Source organism: Eimeria tenella, genomic scaffold (genome assembly GCF_000499545.2).
Source record: "Eimeria tenella Houghton genomic scaffold, Eth_scaff2746, whole genome shotgun sequence".
Lineage (NCBI taxonomy): Eukaryota > Apicomplexa > Conoidasida > Eucoccidiorida > Eimeriidae > Eimeria > Eimeria tenella.
The window spans coordinates 3,068-3,757 of NW_013542622.1; positions in this window are offsets into that span (position 1 = coordinate 3,068).

Genomic DNA, 690 nt, shown 5'->3' on the forward strand with positions numbered 1-690 from the left:
CAGCAGCAGCAACGGGAGGAAGCAGCAAGTGCTGCTGTGGGGTGAAGTCGCACAGCAGCAAAAAAACAGAAAGGCTACAAAGAATTCTTCTGATACCCTTACGCAGCAGCAGCGGGAGGAGCAGCAGCGCAAACCGCAGCAGGAGTAGCAGCAGGAGCAGCAGCAGCAGCAGGAGCAGCAGCAGGAGCAGCAGCAAGAGCTGCCAAACCACCAGGATCAAAATCAGCAAAGTGCAGCAGCAGCAGCAGCAGCAGCTCCACCACCAAGAGATCCGCAAAGATTGAAAATGCAGCACTGCGCAACAGCAGCAGCAGCATCTGCTGCTGCTGCTGCTCCTGCTGCTGCAAGAAAGCTTTGGCTATCAGGGCAGCCGCAGCAGCTTCTCTGTCTGCTGCGGCATCATACCATCAGCAGCAGCAGCAGCAGCGTCGTGTGCTCGCTCCCTTTGTGCGGTCCGTGTTGCAGCAGCAGCAGCAGCAGCACAAGCCTGCACAGCAGCAGCAACAGCAGCAAGCTAAAGTGGAGAAGTGGCAGCGACGGTGCCTTGACCTTCGGCAGCAGCAGCAGCAGCAGCAAATCCTACGGAGGAGCTCGCTATTTTTCGTTCGGCCGGCGCTCGAGGAAGCAGCAGCAGCAGCAGCAACAGCAGCAGCAGCAACAGCAGCAACAGCAACAGCAGCAAAAGCAGAA